The 21,467-nt window shown below is 36.7% G+C and overlaps 1 long non-coding RNA gene across 2 annotated transcripts in view; it reads left to right on the plus strand.

The window, feature by feature from the left end:
* Positions 1-21,467, plus strand: part of LOC119625867 (uncharacterized) — a 178,941-nt gene that overhangs the window by 60,322 nt on the left and 97,152 nt on the right. The window contains exons 3-4 of one of the 2 annotated variants that reach the window (XR_012090498.1): positions 3,427-3,519; positions 8,844-9,056. The exons of the other annotated variant lie outside the window; for it this stretch is intronic. This is a non-coding gene — a long non-coding RNA (uncharacterized lncRNA). Of the gene's footprint in view, positions 1-3,426; positions 3,520-8,843; positions 9,057-21,467 lie in introns of those variants that run through there. 2 annotated transcript variants of the gene reach the window in all.

The following is a 21,467-nucleotide window of genomic DNA, read 5'->3' on the forward strand; positions in this document are numbered from 1 at the left end:
CTTGTAAAGTGGTTATGTTTGAGAAATGAAAATGGAGACGCGAAATTTCTGCTCTAACCCTGACTTTGTTTCTTTCATTGTTTTTGTTCTTTTAAAAATAATTTACAGTGTGAAAGGGTTTGACATTTATTAAAAAAAATTAAATAACTAAACCACCTGTATACAACAAAGTAGAATGTAATTCTATATGTTAATTAGAGTCATAATTTTAATTAGACAAAATTTGCATATATACTCAAAGATGTAGTCTTGATTGGAGGTAGGGGTAGGGGTAGTTTTTGGAAAAATTTACCAAGGTATAAATAGAAACTATACATAATGTAATTTACTTCATTTTGTACATTTTCTAAACTCAACAATTAATACAAGCTACTTTTACTATCCAGAAAAAGTCATTAAAATGACAAAAATCTAGGACACCTGTGCATTTTGAAATATCTCATTTTGTATCAAATACTTTGGCAGTTCTGGATTGATAACCAAGATTATACTTCAGCAAACAGGTAAGAAGGTGTCTGTCTTAGGTTGATTCCCTAGAAGCAGACTGAGGTTGGGATTTATTACAGAAACTGTTTATTCCAGAAGCGCCCCCAAAGGGAACCACTAAGACACAGGGAAGCAGAAAAGAGAAAAGTGGAAGAAACTCAACAAGGGTGTGGTTTCAGGTGATGTCTTCCCAGAGTTTTCCTGTCTATTCCTGCAGGGGACCTTGAGAGCATAAATTAATCTCAGAGTTGGTCACCTCCATGCAAGGAAGTTGGACTTGCAAGTATTCTTTGACTAAGAGCCTCTGCTGGAGAAAGGGGCCAAGCTGGGCAGGAAGGAAACCCCTAAGAATGCTGCAGTAGGTAGTAAAGGGATTCCAGCAGTTGAGGCAGGCTTCCTAAGAGAAATGCAGGTGCAACAGAGAAACAAAAGCAAACACAAGCCAGGAGAAGGATGCAGTCAAGGAGAAAAGGGGATTGGAGGAGATTTAGTAGAGCATCAGCAGGATCCACTGCAGAAGAGGTTTTATTTTATTTCCAAATATACCTTCATTTGTTAAAATATTGCATTGAACAAATATCTTTTCTACTTCCAACATGATAGAAAAAAAATAAAAAATTACAAGTGGACAAAATTTCAGATGCAGCAATTGTAATACAGGGAAGTTTGCAGGAATTCCCAGAAAAGCATAACAATTTAACAGCTTAAATTTAGTGAGATCAAAGTTCAAAGTTCTCAGTATTTTATAGACTTAGATGTTTCTATTATAAATCAAAACAGTGATTCAGCTCCTGCATCTATTTTTCTTTAGGATTCATTTTCTTTTTCAGTGTTCAGTGTTCTTTTGTACACTCTGGGAAACTCAGTAGAGAAAAAGGATACTTCTGTTTTAGAAAGATAATTTCAGTTGATTACCCCTATATTATCCTAAAGCATCCCTGGACACAAGTAAAATAAGTGCTTTCAGGATGACTTAACACACAATTTAAACTACAGTGCAAAGAAAACAAGAAGAACAAGATGTATTCGAAGATAAAGATTAAGTACTTACTCAGAGACCCTACTGGTTGGGGTGTCACACAAACATGACTCCATTTTCCCCTGCAGCATTCTTGTCTTCTTCTATAATTGTTTTTTGTAAACTTGTGCACGTTACTTAAGCTCTCCTAATTTCAGTTCCCCCATTGGTTTCCTGGTCAAGTTTTAACACATAGTAGGCACTCAGGAAATACTTATTCAAAGGCCGGGTGCGGTGGCTCATGCTTGTAATCCCAGCACTTTGGGAGGCTGAGGTGGGAGAGTCACTTGAAGTCAGGAGTTCGAGATCAGCCTGGCAAAACCCTGTCTCTACCAAAAATACAAAAATCAGCCAGGCATGGTGCCTGTAATGACAGCTACTTGGGAGTCTGAAACAGGAGAATGGCTTGAACCCCGGAGGTGGAGGTTGCAGTGAACCGAAATTGTGCCACTGCACTCCAGCCTGGGCAACAGAGCATTCAATATATGGATCAATATACAATATGGATTATTAAAGATGAGTGTATTCTGGATACTCTAGATGTATGGAACCACAGAGCAGAAGTCCAAATAAGAATGTCAGTCTTATTCTCTATACTTTAGCTCATGTGGTTCTACACATCTAGAGTATCCAGAATATACTCATCTTTTTCTCTAGCCATCTTATTATTTTTCTATTGCTACATAGTGAATTACTACACATGTAGTGGCTTACAACAACACACATTTATGATCTCACAGTTTTCATGGGTCAGAAGTCCAGACATGGCTTAGCTGAGTCCTTTGATCAAGGTCTTACAAGGCTACAATCAAGGGGTCAGTTGGGTGGCGTTTCTTTTTGGAGCTCAGGGTCCTGTTCCAAGCTCACATGAGAGTTGGCAGAATTCAGTTACTTGCAGCTGCAGAGCTGAGGCTCTGCTTTCTTGCCGGTTGTTAGCTGGGAGCCACTCTTAGCTCCTGCAGGTTCCCATAGTCCCCTATCATGTGGCCCCTTTGTAGCCCACCTCACAGCATGACAGCTCACTTCTTCAGGGCCAGCAAGGCAGGGTTTCTCATATCGTCCTTGTCTGCCCACAGTCATATATCTATATCTATGTCGATATTTATATCTGTATCTATATGTGCATCTGTATCATCTATATATATCTATATCTACTATATGTATATATAACTTAAACCTCAACGGAGTGACATTCCATCATTTTTGCCATATTCCATGGGTTAGAAGCAAGTCTCAGGTTCTGTTCATGCTCAAGGAATAGGGATCATCAACAAGTATGACTCAACCGGGACTCCCCTCATGGTATATTTGTCACACTGTACAAGTCCTATTGGCTTCAAAGTCAAGCTCAACTCACAATCTTCTCCTTTGATCTCCTAGCACTAGACACCAGACAGGACAGAACTAAGAATTTATCTAGGGTGTTTTTTTTTTTCTTTTTTCTTTTTTTTTTTTAATCATTTGTCATATCCTGTAACACACACACAAAGGTGCAGGACTAAATGCTTAATGCTTACGGCTTCAGATCCCCTGAGGCTAGGATCTTGCAGCTATCTGCAATCTTTATCTGTCTTTTGGCACACTATCCAAATCCTCAACAAATTATGCTAAATTTTCTGCTCAGACACTTAGAATCCTCACTTCTTCCCCATTTATGGGTCTTCACTCTATTTCAAACTTCAGATATATCTCGTGTCTGAAAAAAACCTTTTGGCTGTGCTTCATGCTTCTCATCTTTGCTAACTCCTCAAACCCCTACACACGCTACTCTCTGAAACTGTCACCACAGTGATTATGCGATCCCCACGACATAGGCCAGATGTCTTCCTCACTTGAAGCACTTACCAGCACTTATATATCTCATCTTTCAACGAGTACATATGTAAAGACTAAGAATAATTTGTGTATTATTTTTTGTTTAGGTAACAAATTAAAAAATTAACATATCCCAAAATGGAAATAAAACAGATAAAATGCCAAGTGCATATTAAATAAGGCAAGCTATTTATGATGAGGTAAGGAGAGTACATAAAACTTTATTTTTAAGATGTAAAAGCAATACTAGTTTGAAACTACTTTATTTTATTTTTAGTTTTTCTCAAAATTAATATATGTAATAAGATTCATAATTTTGTAGATAAGAGTGTGGAGCACAAAACTATGCAATACATGGGTGTTACCTACCCTCAACTGTGATGGTTTCCAAGGCTGCCTGTGGAGTCTGATACAACTGTGAAAGAAAAATAAATCTTGGGGCCCCCAAATCCCTCAGCTAAAGGAAAAAGTTAAGCTGGGAACTGCTTAGGGAAAACCAGCCTCCCGTTTTGTTCGGAGTCACCCCTCTGCTCACTCTGATTGCCTCCTTTGGAAAGGCTAATCAGAAACTCAGAAGAATGCAACCATTTGTCTTTTATCTACCTACGACCTGGAAGCCCCCTCCTCGTTTGAAGTTGTCCCGCCTTTCCAGATGGAAGCAATGTTCATCTTACATATGTCGGTTGATGTCTCATGTCTCTCTAAAATGTATAAAGTCAAGCTGTGCTCTGACAACCTTGAGCACATGTCATCAGGACCTCCTGAGGCTGTGTTACAGGCACACATACTCAACCTTGGCAAAATAAACTTTCTAAAATAATTGAGACCTGTCTCAGATATTCAGGGTTTACACAACTAGAATCAGTCCTTGACACTAGAGAAGCTCATCTCAAATATTGATGTTCTGAAGTACCATAATTAGAATAATTGAAAATTAAATTATATCCAAGGGCAAAATAAATTCATCACAACAGGACCGGTGATGGCCAAGACCTACACAATTTGACACAGTTAATGGAAGCCTATTATTTTCTTCCATCTGCTTCAGGGGCATTAAGATTTAGTTGTAGTTTTTTAAATATGCAAAAAAAATCTACATATTATTAACTTCACAGATTTGAAAAATATGGAGTTATTTATTCATTCGTTAACCTCACAGGAAGAGGCTATCTTGGTGCACTGATGAATGTTGGGAAGTCAAACAGGGAAGTTTCATATTCTGGTGATTCTCATTCTTTCTTGGGGACTGGAGTTTATTCAAAGCTAAGAAAGATGAAGAGGTAAATTGTTAACAAAATAGTATGCCTTGCCCAAAGAACTAAACAGGAATGAAATAATTTATTCTCAACCTTTCCATGGTTTAAGCAATATTTCTTTGTTAGCATCCATTGTTAAGTATTAAAAACTACTAATTTTTTTTCACAGTGTTTTAGCATATGGCTAAGGAGCATTTCTTTTTTCTTCTTTTCCTCTTTCTTTTTTTTTTTTTTGGACAGAGTCTTGCTCTGTCGCCCAGGCTGGAGTTCAATGGCACAATTTCGGTTCACCGCAACCTCCGCCTCCCGGATTCAAGCGATTCTCATGCCTCAGCTTCCCTAGTAGCTGGAACTACAGCATAAGTCACCATACCCAGCTAATTTTGTATTTTTAGTAGAGACAGGGTTTCGCCATGTTGGCCAGGCTGGTCTCGAACTCCTGACCTCAGGTGATCCACCCGCCTTGGCCTCCCAAAGTGCTGGGATTACAGGTGTGAGCCACCGTGCCTGGCCAATAGCAGCTTTTTTTTTCAATAGTCAAAGAGAAATCATTTTGTAAACATGCTACAAAACTACAGCTAACTCTTTCTGTACAGTTGAAAACATTCTTTATCAGGAAATATACATATGCAGCTCAAAACTGTGGCAACTAATTGTATATTACATTATTTGTTTGTGTATTTAATCTATTTTGTTTTATTCAACACACCATGAACAGAATTGATACTATACTGCTGTGTCTTAGAAGGTATATTCTTGGACCAATGTTGTCTTTAATTAAATTTAACAGTGTTTTAAATGAAGTGGCCAAAATAGACACTTCCTTTGACTGGACCATTTACGCAGTGCCCAATTCAATTTATTTTCTAAGTTCCAATACCCAAGCCTCAAAAATAATGAGCAATCCTTCTATTCAACAGAACTGATTCCATAAATAAAATAGTGAAACGTCAAACAAATGAGAGTTGTGGCATTCTTGCACCTTACCTTTTACCTACAGATATCATCAAGCTTGCCCCAGCCAAGCAGATTTTAGAGGAAACTGCTCTGCTCATCTTCCTCGTGTCGGGAGCTGGTCAGGGGGCGGGGGGCGGGGAGCATGTTTTGTACCTTGTAATGCAGCCATTTCCTGGTCTAGGCTACAGAGCTGTGGTGAACATATAATAAAATATGAGCTATCTACAGAGTAGCAGTGTCTAAAAATATGAAGTTGGCAGATCTGATCTTCTGAAGAATTTGAACTCAAAAACATAAAGAAATTAGAACAATTAATAGAAAGAAAAGAGCACAAGGGAAAAAGAGGGAACAGAAAATACCCCTGGCCAGAAAAGGAAATTAAAAGAGAATGAAAAAATATGGGGCAGCCTGATAAGTAGGTAGTGTCAAGGAGATATGGGTACTCCCTTGACAGAATCCATGTGTGTTTTGAGGGATAAAAGCTGGTTCTTAGAATTGTTGCAGCTTCTGAAGTTTCCCGTAGATGGGAATATTGTTTTACTTTCTCGAAAATTTCTTGAATATCTGTTTCTAACTATATGACAACAAAAGCAACAAACGTGTACTTTGATACTAATACCCCGGTATGATATTCAAATTATGAAATAATCAGTACAAGATAGGCAGTGATCAACCTGAATAGATGCTGAATATAAATATCCACTACTTGTACACCCAGTGGCCTAGCTAAAACATTCACTGTACTAGCACCATGTAATGTATGCGACACTAATTTAGAGGTGGTAACATTATGCAAAGTCAGTGTGCACTGACTTTTGACTTTGCTTATCAGGGCAAAAACAGATGCTCATAAAGTTTGAAAGTAGCAACAGGATTCTAACCTGGATCTCTCTGACTTTATTATTAATTAATTTATTTATTTATTCATTTTAGAGACAGGGTCTTGCTCTGTCACCCTGGCTAGAGTGCAGTGGTGCCATCATTACTCATTGCAGCCTTGACCTTCTTGGCTCAAGGAACACTCCCACTCCAGTCTCTTGAGTAGCTGGGACTACAGTATATGCTACCATGCTCAGCTACTTTTAAAAATTCTTGTAGAGATGGGGTCTCACTTTGTTGAGCCCAGGCTGGTCTTAAACTCCTTGTCTCAAACTATTCCTTTTTGGCCTCCTTTGGGAGGCTAGAACTCCTACTGGGATTGCAGGTGTGAGCCACCATATCTGGCCCTCTTTGACTTTAAAGCCATAATAATTCTAACTGAAGATTAGATTATACACACAGAAGTGGCTGACATTTAGTTAATGCTTAATATATATAAGACACTTGATTTGGTCTTCACCAGAACTCTGTTTGCCTGGTGTTATTATTGTGCCTATTATCGAGAAAAATAAATGAAAGTTTGAAGAATTTGCTCAAGATCACACAACTGGTATAATTTGCAGTCAAGTTGTAACAACAGTCTAACTCTTGAGCCACCGTATTTACTGTACTGCCCCTCAGTCTAAGATCATACTTGCTAGATGGCCTTCAAAAATCTGACAGAAAGTAAGCAGTGGTGATAATTCAGACATGAAGGGCTCCCAGGAAAGGCTTTGTTTGTATCATTTGAAAGCTCTTCTCAGATCAAATCAATATTAACAGCCAAGTGAATAGTGAACCCAGCATGCCATTGTTACTTGTTGTAGGCTGGGGCTTCAGGTCTGTAGGACGTAATATTAAGTCATAATGTGACACGATGATGGCTGCCCCAAGCAGTCTCAGAGACTGAGAGTTACTAGTGACTTTAAATCACCTAGAACATTTGAATCATGATTCTAGAGAGAGCAATAAGCAGTGCAGAGCACAGAGTAAAGAGATTGTTAGAGGGGATAGCCAACAATAAACAAAATACTGGGCTTCTTTGGCTTTCCTATAATAAAAAACTGCATTTTTCCAGCAAGTTGTGTCTATACTTTTATGAGTTAATGCAGAGAGTCTCTAAGAGTCAAGACAAAGATTGTTAGAAGATAAATATCTGTGATAAACCAGATAATGTGTTCAGTATTGATGTAGTATATAGGGATTTACTCAGATAAATTAGATGTGGAACAATGCTCCTGTGTGTAATATTATTTTTGAAACTTTTAAGGAAAAGACCAGAATCGCATGTTCCTTTCATTTTAACATTCCATGATCACTGAGCATATTTACTTGACAAGTATCAGATGAGCTCCTATCATCTATGCAGGAATGTGCTGAGTTCCCCGGACAATACAGAAGTAGTAATCTACACCACGCCTGCATCAAGAAGCCCAAGTTTGATCCACTGTTACTACTCAGAGCTACTTTATGAAAACTCATTAACAGAATTCATTCATTAATTTATTCTTTCAACAGTTTGTGAGTCTCTCCTTTGTTCCATAGCCATGCTACGTACTAAAACATAAAGAAAAAAGAACTGATTAGTGTAATATATAAAAGTGCCAATGAAAGATTCAAAATGTCTAGAATGAGATCCCTGCTTTGCTAGGCTGACAAAGATGAGAATTTAGCCAAATTAAGGCTATTTTACCAGGGGCCTTTTGGAAATAAGGATAGTCTCCCTCTTGTGGCAAGTATAATGGTCCACCCTGGGCAATGCAATGGCTAGACTACAGACACTATATGCCCATTACCTTTAGAATCATGACTCTCCTATGGGGTTAGTATACCTAGACTGATTAGATTTGATGAGGGTAGTACGAACAATGCCATCATTTATCAGAGTTAGTGGCTGAACTATCAGTGAAGCTTGAGGTGTGTTAAAAGCGGTGAGAAAGGATTAGTTTGTCAATGACTGCATTAATTTGATTTAAAGTATTCATTTGGTCAGGTTAAGTTTGTTTACTGACTACAAGTTAGGTTTGTTTATAGACTAATGTTCTCATCTTCATGCTGGCATAGAAATAGTCTCATAATCTTGTTTGTTATTGCTAATTTGACTCAATTTCTTATGCTATTTTAATCAAGCAGATATCCCTATTGTCTCATTGAATATTCAGCAATGACAGATGAAATTTTGCATGCACTTTTCCCTTCACCTGGAACGGCATTCTATTTCTCATTCCTTCATCATAATTATTCCCTGTTCTTGAAGCTTAATTCTATTCTTTTCTAGCAGAACTGTTGGCGTTATCAATCACATGTTCTTTGAAATCTTATTGCATTTTTTTGTTTGTATAAAGCATTTTAGACTATCCATATAGAAATATGCATGTTGTATTACAACTTTTTTTTCATATACACATGCCATAATAAAACTTTTTCCCTGTGTTTATTTCTTTATTTCATAGCTAACTCACTTGCAAGTTACCAGAGAGCATGGAGTGAATCCTTTATTTTTCATGTACTCATTATGCCTAAGACTGTGTTCTGTACACACATATAAAACAGGAAATCAGTGGTTCCCAATGCTGATGTGTGAACTCTTCAGGATCTGGAGGAACATTATAAATTGCTCTATTAGCTTTCTCTTCTTTAGGTTGAAAATAAAAATTGTGATGCCATTTCTACCTAGTTCATTCTTCCCAAGACTAACCTAAGTCATGGTTTCCTTACTAATTAGGCAATAATGAGGATCTTAAAAATATTGTAAGAGAAAAATATCTTAGCAACGGAATATGCTATCAGAATAGCAATAATGATAGTGCCTGAGGAAGAAAGGGAAGACATTTTAAGGTAGGTAATTTTTGTAAATCCATATCTGTTTTTACTTTGGCCTAGAGGCAAATATTCTCTACTAATTTAACTTTTGAAAAAACTCATTAGATTATAGAGACAAAATACCAGATGAAGAGAAATAAGTAAATGTTAGAGGAAATTCTGCTGTGTAATATTTATAGGACTTCAGCAGAGCTGTTTTTGACATTTACAAAATAACAGAATTGTACTACATAATATTTATGATTATTTTCTGTTCTGAAATTTTATGCTGAAGTAGGTCCAACTTTTAACTCTTACACAGTTGTCCCTTTGTATCCATGGGGAATTGGTTCTAGGATCTCCAAAGTTATCAAAGTCCAAGGATGCTCAAGTCCCTGATATAAAATGGATATAAACTTATATCCAAAGGTTATATGCAAATACTATGCAAAGGTTAAATAACCTTTCCTATACACTTTAAATTATCTCTAGATTACTTATAACATCTAATATGGTTTGGATTTGTCCTCTCACTCAAATCTCATGTTGAAATTTAATCCCCAATGCTGGAGGTGGGACCTAGTGGGAGGTGATTAGATCATGGGGGCAGATTACCCTCTGTTGCTGTTCTCATGATAGTGAGTGGGTTTTCATAAGATCTGGTTGTTTGAAAGTGTGTGGACCCTCCCCTCTCTCTTCCTCCTGTTCTGCCCATGTAAGGCATGCTTGCTTCCCATTCACCTTCCACCATGATTTTGTTTCCTGAGGCCTCCCCAGCCATGTTTCCTGTGCAGCCTGCAGAATGGTGAGCCAATTAAACCTCTTTTCTTCATAAAGTACTCAGTCTCAGGTATTTCTTTATAGCAGTGTGAGAACAGATTAATATAATACCTAATACAATATAAATGTTATGTAAACAGCTATACTATATTTGTATTATTTTTCATTGTTGTAATGTTATTATTATTGTTTTTTTCCTAATATTTTTTGATCCCCAATTGGCTGAATCCACAAAGGCAGAACCAATGGATGAAGAGGGCTGGCTATAAATCTATGTCAATGTGGGAAAAAGGAGCTGAAAATCTTATGTGTTTACATTGATCTGCTTTTTTTTTTTTTTTTGGTAAGTGCACTTAACAGGAAATCCATCCTCTTAACAAAATTTTTAAGTTCACAATACAGCATTGTCAACTATAGGGACAATGCTATGCTGCAGATATTGCTAGAATTTACACATCCTGCATAACTGAAACTACACATGCATCAAACAGCAACGTCCCATTTATCCCGTCCGCAGGCCCTGGTAACCCTTTTTCTTCTGTTGTCTGTTTCTATGAGTTTTACTATTTTAGATATCTCATGTAATTGAAATTATGCAATATTTATCTTTGTGTGCCTGGCTTATTTTCTTAGCAAAACATCCTTCAGGTTCATGCATGTTGCTGCATATGACAGGATTTCCTTATTTTTAAGGTTCAATAATATTCCATTGTATGTACATACAACATTCTCTTTATTCATTCATATGTCAACGGTCATTTAAGTTGTTTTTACATTTTGGCTATTGTGAATAATGCTTCAATAAACATGGGAATTGTAGATACCTCTTCTAGATCCTGATTTCACTCTGATTATGTATCCAAAAGTTGGATTGTTAGATCTTATGGTAATTCTATTGTTCAGTTTTTTTTAGGAACCTCCACAGCATTTTCCATAGTGGCTATAACAATTTTACATTCCCAACAACTATTTAAAAGAATTCCAATTTTTTCATATTCTTGCCAACACTTTTTATCTTTTGTTTTATAACAATCTTTGATTACCAAAATCCTTACCTAGTATTTAAAATCTTGAAGAAAAGAACCACCATTTGACTTCTTTTTCATCACCTTTCCTTATTAGTACATAATGTTTAATAAATAAAGATCGTTTAATTTGACTTGGTTTTCTCAAAATACTTCTTAAAGTAGTAATCTCCATAATTTCTTCCACACTCTGGAGTCTAGAGCTATGGCTGTTAAGCCCATTCTAAGTTCTTGGACTAGCCTGATACTCTGGAAAAATAAATGGACTACTGAACTAAAATCTTATCATTCCGTATTAATTTGGTTTCCTAGCTGACATTGAATGGACTCTTCTTCCAGTGGTCAGGATCTAGCCTTCTAATACCAAATCTAAATTCTGAACAACCCCTATTCCAGTAAATGGAGTTGTAGCTGTTGGCTATTGACACGTAATAAACATTCTCCACATTTAGTGGCCCAAATCAGTATCATTTATTAAGGATACAGTTCTATCGATTGGCAATTTGGAATAAGAAGTCCTGCTGGTCTTGGTTAGATTTAGTCATGGATATGTGATCAGCTAAGGATGGGCTGGACAGCTTCAGAAAGTATGACTACTCTTGTCCCACAGAGTCCCTTGCTCTCCAGCAAACTTCCTTGAGCTTGTTCACCTGGCAGCAGGAAGGGCTTGAAGAGAGCAGGAGGAAGCAGGCAAGCTCTTTTGATGTTTAGGCTTGGAACCAGCCCGATATCACTTCGGTGATACTCTGTTGGCTGAAGCAAGCCACAAGCCATGAGGCGAGCACAGATTTAATAGATGGAAAAAAATGCTCCATTTCTCAATGAGAGAAGTGAAGACTCACACTGAACACAGCATGGATACAGGAAGGCAGAAATAATGGTGTCTATTTTTATAATCAGCCTTCGACGTGACATTTTTTCTTATTTTATTTCATGCCTAAAATCCTATCTTGACACCGTGTTCTGAGAGTCCAGGTTACCCTGCAATGTTGTCATGGCTCAATCTAAATACAAGTCCATTCTCCAAAGCCAGCCTCCATGGTTTGCTTTCCTACCACCTGTGCTGGTAGTTTGCTATGTCAGTTTTGTTTTTCCTTTTATTTTCAGTTGACATGTAATAATTATATGTATTTGGGGGATATGGAGTAATATTTGGATACATGTAAACAAGGAATAATGAGCAAATCAGGGTAATTAGCATATTTATCACCTCAACCAATTACCATTTATTCGTATTGTGAACATTCAAAATCCCCTTTTCTAGCTTTTTGAAAATATACAATAAATTATAGTTAACCATATTACCATATTTGTGCTGTAGTACTGCAGAACACCAGACAGAACTCATTCCTCCAACCAAGCGGTAACTTGCTGTGAACCAACCTCTCCCTGTCCTCCTTTCTTCATGCCTTTCCCAGCCTCTGATATCCACAATTCTCTCTACTTCCATGAGCTCAAAATTTCTTTCTTAACTTTTGTATATAAGTGAGAACATGTAATATTTATCTTTCTGTGCCTGACTCAACTTTGTTTAACATAATGTCCTCCAGGCTCATCCATGTTGAATGAGAATGGCTATTGTCAAAAAGACAAAAAATAGCAAATGCTGGTGAGGATGCAGAGGAAAATGATTCCTTATAACGGCTGATGGGGATGTAAATTAGTACAGCCATGATGAAAAACAGTATGGAGGTTTCTTTAAAAACTAAAAATGGAACTATCATACTATCCAGCAATTCTTTTACTGGGTATTTATCCAAATAAAAGGAAATTAGTATATCAAAGGGATACCTGCACCCCCATGTTTATTGCATCCCTATTCACAACAGCTAAGATATGGAAATAGCCTGGATGTCCATCAGCAGATAAATGAGTAAAGAAAATGTATATATACACAATGGAATACTACTCAGCCACAAAAATGACTGGGATGTCAGTTTTTCATTGGATTATTTCACGTTGCGACTTCCTCTGTGTTCCTCCTACCTACCAGCTCACTAACACTCAATGAACACAATTCATTTATATTGTGCAACAGTGATTTCATTTATTCTGTGGATTTTACCCATGTCTTTTGTCTTTCTTATCATTGGATGAGACTCTGTCATCTAACTAGTAGAGGCATACATACAATAAATGGTTGTAAAATGGTCTTGTCATGAAGAAAACAGGGAAGTGTAGGCAGAGAACTTATAGGGAAAACACAAGCAATGACTAAATAGCTACAACAGAATAAAATGCAGCAGTATCTTTATTACTAAGGTTTTATTGCATTACTGCTTTCCACAGGAGGCAAATAAATCATGAGTTAGCTCGACTGATACCAGTACTGTCAACCACTATTTCTACAATAACATATGAGAGGAATAACAGCCTTGTAGTTTGATTCCTTTAGTAATTCCCAAGTCAAGGTTGAGATGAGATTATGAAGAGTGACATGGAAATAAGAATCAAACTAGCCTATGTAAGTGCCAAACCAAAAATGCTGCTTAATGGAGTCCTTTTTTTCTCTCAAAGCCCCAAAGAATAAATGTTATCAAATATAGGTTCTTTCATTTGCAGATTGTATAGCAGTTGTCAATTTTAATATGGAAAGGTAGAGGACAGGGAGCTGTGAAAAGCAGCTCTTTCATATTTATGGATGGTTCGGGAGTCTGAACAATTCAGGTCTAATTACATTTTCATCATGGACTCACTTTATCAGAACCTTGTGACCTGAAATATGCCTGCTTAATGGATTTATTGTGGTGAACCAGAGAGTCATTTTCAGCTGGGCCAGAGAGTCATTGATACAAGCTTCAGGGATACAAGTAGATTTTAAACCATTTATTATCCAATGAAGCAAATAGATTTACGGACAATTTAAAGAAGAAATCTGCTAGAGGGAGGGGTTGCAGCTTTTTTCTCTGAACAGTGATTACTGGTTGAGTTGGTACCAATTCAGGGTCAAAAATGGAAAGGTAAAACTACTAAATAAAGGCCCCATCAAGAATTAAGATGGTCAAGATCATGTAGCAACACCAAAGTCAGAAAAATTAAAGCCAATGGGGAGAAACGGGAATGCAAGAAACTAACAGGGAAGGCTAGGAGCAAAACGCTGACATGTGTTTCCCAGACCCCTAACATAAAAGCAAGCATTTCTCAGGCCCAAACCCTTCATGGTCACTATAGGGCTCATGGAACTCTCATGGTAGGAACGTTAGCAATTTGTTCAAATGCAGATCATACTGATTTGTATTAGCCACTGAACTAGTACAACCATATGGATATACCAAAAGCAAATGAAAATCCAAAAAGAGATGAAATAATTTGTAAAATTTTTTATAGTTTTCTTTTTAGACATGGATGATTATAATATGATGGACACTTTTCTTAAGAACTCTCTAAATTATTGATGGCTTTAATGTAGTTATTTTGTCTCTTTTTCATTTGATAATGAACAATTAGGAAAACACCAGATTCAAAGAGAAACGAGTCTTCTCACATACCTAAACGAAAACAGTAGTATGCTCCATAGTCTTTCCATTATATACACATATGAGAATTTCTAATTCAGGATTTTGTCAGTCTAAAACACCCAGCTTTTAGAAATAACATTATTGAACATAATTACTCTAGCCAAACCTATTCCTAACTCAGTGAAAATAAACTATTATTACAGATAAATAAGATAAAATAAAATGATGAAAATAACCAAAAACTTGTTAGTAGACCATAGGAAAATGCCTTAAAATTTAAAAAAGAAATTATCGACATAATTTAAATTTCTAGCGTTCCAATCCATGTATGTATATGTGCTAATTGATTATTATCATTTTTCAGAATTTTAATTTATTTTCCTGTTTGGCCACTGTGTGATGCAAATAAACTTCAAGGAAAAAATGATTTTGTGGTCTTTAATTCAATAGTAGGTACCAGTATCTGATTAAAATGTACTTAAGTAGAATGGTTGAGAAGAAAAGACTCTGAAGAGGATTTCATTTGAATTATTTATCATCACCGTCTGTAAAATATGTCTTTCTTACTTCTTTCTCTGTTTTCACTGTCTGAAACTGACTAATAAATCTACTGGAAATGAGACATCTTTTGTTTCCTTTTTGGTTAAGTATTGAGTTCACGGTTGAGAGGAATTATTTACTTTCAGATATATTATATCCAGGTTAAAGGGTTTCAGACCCATAGTGAGAAAAGCATAATGTCCTTAGCCTTTTAAAAATTGTGTTCTTTGATCAGAATGATATGAGTTTGCTTGCTTATGCATAAGAATTAGAAGGGAATGCACAAAACTGGAAATAATATATGTGTTAAAATGGTGAGATTAGTGGAAAGCCTTTCTTCTGTCAAGTCATTTTAAAAGCAGTTGGAATATTGATTTGTCAAGAAAAATAAACTCTATTTGCAATATTCTTTAGACTTATAAAAATGATAATTCTTTTATTTCCATTGTCTTAAAGCTATAATTAAGTAATTGTATCTTAAAAGAAAATGAAAACCTTGGTATTGCCATAACAGAATTTATAGGCTGTACATAATGATAAATAATATAGTTGTAGGCATATACTTTTACCACATTTAACAATAAACTAGATTTCCAAAAACTGCTATAATAACAAATTCCCAAACTCTAAATATAAAAATAGACTCCGATCCAAAAGACTTACCCTTAATTCCTATGTTACAGCCACAGGCTTAACTCTTACTTAGAGTCGATTAACCCCTCCAAAGTTTGTTATACTCTGTAAACTGTTTTATCTAGTTTTCCAATCCATGACAGATTATAAGCAGAGACTGAAAGGATTTAGGGAAGGAAGGTGAGTCAGGGGATAATGAAAAATGCAAGAAAAGAAATCGCCGACACTTTGGCCAGGATAAGAGAGGGCTGTATACTAAATCATTACCAAAAAAAACAGCAACACCAAAAATATCTAATATTTACCAAGTGTTTCTTTTATATTCGATACCACGACCTAAGTGATTTGCATGGGCGATTTTATTCTAATCCTTGCAACAAATTAATGGGATATACACTATAATTATTTTCATGTTATATATGAGGACTCCAAGGCTCAGAGATGTTAAATAGCTTGCCCAAGGTCACAGAGTTAGCATGTTACAGAGCTGGAATTTGAACCCAGACACTGTGAAGGCTCAAAAAACAAATGGCTAATCATACTAATGATGTAATTGTACAGGAAAGTATGTATATGTACTTAAAATTATTCATGTTTACAAAATGCAATGTATAAATGTGTGTTTCAGTTAGTAGAAAATCCATGTATGTGGCTACTTAATTCCTAATCAGTAAAGCCTTGCTATTTCTCTCCACTCTCTCACTAATTTTTACTTCTAAGCTAAAATTCAACTCCTGTTGAGTAAAATTAAATGTTATTTTCAACAAAATGTACTTACAGTGTCCAGTATTTCTCTTTGTAGACATTTTAAATTCTTTTAAAAATTTCCAGAAATATGATTTCAGTTCTCTCAAGGGTTTTTAATAATGTCTAAGTAGATGTTCTAGTATTAGCTCGTAAAATGCTGAGTCAAAGACTAAAGGTAATTTAGTCTTGAGAACTTTTGAAAGCGTTACATAGTTAAGTCACCTCAGGGCCATAACTATCTGCTAGTTCTATCTTATTATAGGTTTAAAAAAAATACAGTAGTGTTTTCTCTCCTCAGCCATATAAAGAAACTGGCAATAATAAAAAGCACGGTTGTGTTTGTGTAGTTGAGGGTTTTTCAAGCACTAAAGCTTTTCAACACGTACCCACCTGAGAGGTAAAGCTCTTTGAACATTGGTAGGTTTGTCAAAAGTTACTGCCAAGGGAACCCTTGAGTAACAGGAGTTGACTCATCTCATTGGAGTTGATTTGCTTCAAGCTTTATTGTGTAGAATGGGTAATCTTTCTAACGTGCCATTTGCCCAGAGTTTTCTGCAATATATTCTGACAATTTTGCTACTCCAAAGAGAAAACCAATTGGTTTGGACCTGGTCTGAGTATCTTTAAAAAAAGAGTGTGGGTAAAAAGACTTTCCCTAGTAGAGAAGAACATAACTCACACCCTTATAGAGAAGAGCATAACCCACATTTGGCAAAACATTCCAATTGCTAAACTAAGCATTGTTGGGAAAACAGAGCATGTTTCACTGCTGGAATCAGCATAGTTAGATATGGAAGACTGACATGTAGGTTTGTATTATTTCAATAGGGTTCAACATCTAATTGAAACAGGCATCCAAAGCCAATGAAAAATAATAAAACTTGTTCTTCAAGACAAATTCCAAGGTACATGATCTGACATTTAAGGTGGAAGGGAGAAGGACATAAATAATAAAATTTATTGATAGTATGTGAATGGTTTTTAGCTCATCAACAGGTTTCACCCATTTATTAGAAAGATAAAAATACAAGACCTTTAAAAGTTTAAATTTGCTACCATGATTGACATTCATTTTGAGATCAAGGTGAGATATCATTACTTGTATATAGTACATAGAACTGGGCATCAGAACGACACATGCTTCCCCTTTGGAGCCTCAGAAATCTCCTCTGTAAATTGAGGAAACTGAACTAGTTTGGTGGATTAAATGCTTTTCTTAGCATTAGAAATCTTTATTTACATGTAGTCTTATGTTGAAACACACATGCACTCATGCATTGATATGGTTTGACTGTGTCCCCACCCAAATCTCACCTTGAGTTGTAATGATCCCCATATGTCAAGGGTGAGGCCAGGTGGAAATAACCGAATCTTGGGGGTGGTTACCCCCACACTGTTCTCTTGGTAGTGAACAAATGTCACGAGATCTGATGGCTTTATAAATTGGAGTTTCCCTACACAAACCCTCTTGCCTGCCGCCATGTAAAACGTGACATTATTCTTCCTTTGCCTTCCATGATGCTTGTGAGGCTTCCCAAGCCATGTAGATTAGTTAATTTAAACCACTTTTTCTGTATAAATTACCCAGTCTCTGGTACGTCTTTATTAGCAGCGTAAGAACAGACTAATACATGCATACAGACAGGCAGACACACACACACACACACACACACACACAATTGGTTAAATTGGATCTGTGATTGAAGCAGAGTGGATTCATGGAACTCATCCCACTCTATCTTCCCCTAAACATTAAGGAAGCCTCCTAAGAAATACATGGCACAGAGGAAAACCACTAGACTGGATAACCTCAAAGGTTTATGATTCTGTCATTTTTGTTGCTGCCTGTAATACGGATCTGCTGTGAAATGAGAACCCCACATCTGCATAGAAAAAACTGTTGGCCACAAGTAACTTGTGTAAAAAAACAGGCAGTCATTTTTATTTCAGTTGCCTCCTTTGAAGCACCATAACTTTGGGGATTGAATTATCCTTCTGAATCATAGTTGCAGCTAATAACTTTTAAGTCTTTTTGTTTGTTTTTTAAATTTAAGGGACTGTCACCTCTTACCACAGCATAACTTAAATTCTCCCAAGAAGGCACAAAACTCCTGAAACTAATTTATGCTTACAGCTATACTTACTTACAGAAACAACAGTCAGATGCCAATAACCAGGAACCACCCACAGGACAAGCTAAGCCCAGAAATGCTGCCTTCACCTGAACTTCTGCCTCAGTGCAAGACCTGACCTGATTTCTTGCCTCATTCTCATACCAGCATTTCCATCCAATGAAGAGAAATGTACCTTGCTGGGTGCAAAAAGTGCCAATGCAAAATAAAAATGCAAGACTGTATATACTTAACCCCTCCTGGAAGAGATAAACTTTTTTCAAGGAATCCCCACCCCTGTCTCCACCTACCTGCCTAAAAGCCCTTAAAAATCCCCCTTTACTTTCAGGGAGAAGGTACTTTGACCATTAGCTCCCCTTCTCCATTACTTGATCAATGAATGGAATTTCCGCACTGTTTTGCCAAACCTGGTCTCCTTACATGTGTGAAAGGCACCAGGCAGGGTGAAAAAAAAAACCATCAGGGTCAGGCGAGGTCCTTTGAAGGTCAGTTGATAAGGGGACTACATGATTTTTTGTTTGTTTGTTTGTTTTGAGACCGAATCTAGTTGTGTCGCCCAGGCTGGAGGGCAGAGGCACGATCTCGGCTCACTGCAAGCTCCGCCTCCCTGGTTCATGCCATTCTCCTGTCTCCTGCCTCAGCCTCCCAAGTAGCTAGAACTACAGGCGCCCACCACCACCTCTGGTTTATTTTTTGTATTTTTAGTAGAGACAGGGCTTTACTGTGTTAGCCAGGATGGTCTTGATCTCCTGACCTTGTGAACCGCTCGCCTTGGCCTCCCAAGGGATTAAGGGCGTGAGCCACCGGGCCGGGCAAGACTTTTTGTAGTTTTTAATTCACATCAAGACATTCTATTAAATTTAGTAATGTCTTCCAAGAGTTTTCTCAATGCTCTTCTGCTCAGCTTCTCCAGAACTTTCATACAAAATGAAAATAGTTTTGCTGATTATAGGTAGTAATAAGCTATCAGGAAGAGTACAGATCTCTGGCCTATAAAGGGATTTTTTTTTTTTTCAAAAAAAAAAAAAAAAACATAAAACAGAAGTTGTGCCATGGGATTAGCAAACTGGATGGATATCAATTCTCATTAGATATTTATTAAAAATGCCTGGGGCTCTTTTAAAATCTACCAAGAACTCAAGCTCTGCTCACCACAGACAAATTAAATCTGAGTCTCTGAAGGTGTTCCGGTAGATAGGTGTTCTGTTTTATTTTCTTTGCTTGTTTTTCATATAAGTTCTAATTTTAGAATTATGTACCTTTACAAAAAGTTTCAAAGTTCGGAGAATTCTTATATACCCCATACCCAATTTTCCCTATTATTACCATCTAATATTAATAGTTTTTTGTTTTTTACAGTTAATGATTCAAAAGTCATATATTAACTAAAGCCCATACTTGATTCAGATGTTTTTAGTCTTTTTTTTTAATGTCCTTTTTCTGTTCTAGGATCTCATCCCACATACCACATTACCTTTAATTATTATGTTTCCTTAAGTTCCTCTTGGTCATAACAGTTTTTCATACTTCTTTGTTTTTGATGACCTTGACAGTTTTGAGGAGTGTTGCTCACGTACTATGTAAAATATCCCTTAATTGGGACTTGCCTGATGTCTTTTCTCATGATTAGATTGAGATTACAGGTTTTTAGGAGGAAGACTGCAGAGAAAAAGTGTCATTCTTATCACATCACATCAGGAATAAATGACATTCACATGACATTATTGTTGATGTTGACCTTGATCACCTACTTAGCTGAGGTGGTGTTTGTCAGATTTCCTCACTGTAAGGTGCCCTTTCTTCTTTTGCATACTGCACTTTCTAGAAGCAAGTTATTATATGCAACTCACAATTAAGGGAAGAGGAGTGATATTCCAACTCCTCGAGGGGGAAATACTTACATAAATTATTTGGAATTATTCTAATTGGGAGACTTGTCTATTCTCCCCACTTATTTATGTACGTATTCAATCATTGGTTTATATCCACATGGGTTCAAAAATATTGACTTTATACCTTGGACTATACTCCAGTATTAAGCTATTTATTTTGCTGCTCAAATTGTTTCAGCTTTGACCATTGAGAACTATTTTTCTTGGCTTTTGTGTCCCCTTTATATGCTTCCATCATTTTGTTTTTTAAACACCAGCCAGGCACATCTTGTGTATTCCCTGCCCCAACCTTATAAGCAGCCGTTTCTCCAAGAAGCCCAGGTTCCTTTTATTGGAGAATGGAACTGGAAAGCACTATCTGGGCACTTAGTGTGCTCACTGCTTCTGGGGTGTTAGTGGTGCTTCTAAGACTTGTCAGTAGGCAGAACTAGAAAATATACATTGTATGTTTATTGCAGCACTATTTATGATAGAAAAGATTTGGAACCAACCCAAATGCCCATCAATGATAGACTAGATTAAAAAAAAAAAAAAAAAGTGGCATATACACACCATGGAATACTATGTAGTCATAAAAAAGAATGAGTGCATGTCCTTTGCAGGGACATGGATGAAAGCTAGAAGCTGTCATTCTCAGCAAACTAACACAGGAACAGACAGACAAACACTGCATATTCTCACTCATAAGTGGGAGTTGAACAATGAGAACACATGGACACAGGGAGGGGCTCACCACACACTGGGGCCTATCAGGAGGTGGGGGACAAGGGAAAGGAGAGCATTAGAACAAATACCTAAGGCATGCGGGGCTTAAAACCTAGATGATGGGTTAATGGGTGCAGCAAACCACCATGACACATGTATACTTATGTAACAAACCTGCACATTCTGCACATGTATCCCAGAACTTAAAGTAAAATAAAAAAAATAAAAATAAAAAATAGTTTTAAAAAAGAAAATATACGTTGGCACTATTAACCTGTGAATACATACATATCTACATTAAAATTAACCTGAATTCATACTGATGTTTCCTACTTGAATCCATTACTATGTGGACCATTGTAC

Source organism: Chlorocebus sabaeus, chromosome 22 (assembly GCF_047675955.1).
Source record: "Chlorocebus sabaeus isolate Y175 chromosome 22, mChlSab1.0.hap1, whole genome shotgun sequence".
Taxonomy (NCBI): Eukaryota; Metazoa; Chordata; class Mammalia; order Primates; family Cercopithecidae; genus Chlorocebus; species Chlorocebus sabaeus.